We start from the raw sequence: 589 nt of genomic DNA on the forward strand, positions 1-589 counted from the left end.
TGCGGGAAGGGGAGGGGGAGGGGTGCGGGAGCGGGAGGGGGAGGGGGAGGGGGAGGGGGAGGGGGAGGGGTGCGGGAGGGGGAGGGGGAGGGGGAGGGGGAGGGGGAGGGGGAGGGGGAGGGGGAGGGGTGCGGGAGGGGGAGGGGGAGGGGGAGGGGTGCGGGAGGGGGAGGGGGAGGGGGAGGGGGAGGGGGAGGGGGAGGGGGAGGGGGAGGGGGAGGGGGAGGGGGAGGGGGAGGGGTGCGGGAGGGGGAGGGGGAGGGGGAGGGGGAGGGGGAGGGGTGCGGGAAGGGGAGGGGTGCGGGAGGGGGAGGGGGAGGGGGGAGGGGGAGGGGGAGGGGAGGGGTGCGGGAGGGGGAGGGGGAGGGGTGCGGAGGGGGAGGGGGAGGGGGAGGGGTGCGGGAGTGGGAGTGGGAGGGGGAGGGGGAGGGGAGGGGGAGGGGGAGGGGGAGGGGGAGGGGGAGGGGGAGGGGGAGGGGGAGGGGGAGGGGGAGGGGTGCGGGAGTGGGAGGGGGAGGGGGAGGGGGAGGGGGAGGGGGAGGGGGAGGGGGAGTGGTGCGGGAGCGGGAGGGGGAGGGGGAGGGGGAAG

This window comes from Chiloscyllium punctatum, chromosome 36 (genome assembly GCF_047496795.1).
Source record: "Chiloscyllium punctatum isolate Juve2018m chromosome 36, sChiPun1.3, whole genome shotgun sequence".
Taxonomy (NCBI): domain Eukaryota; kingdom Metazoa; phylum Chordata; class Chondrichthyes; order Orectolobiformes; family Hemiscylliidae; genus Chiloscyllium; species Chiloscyllium punctatum.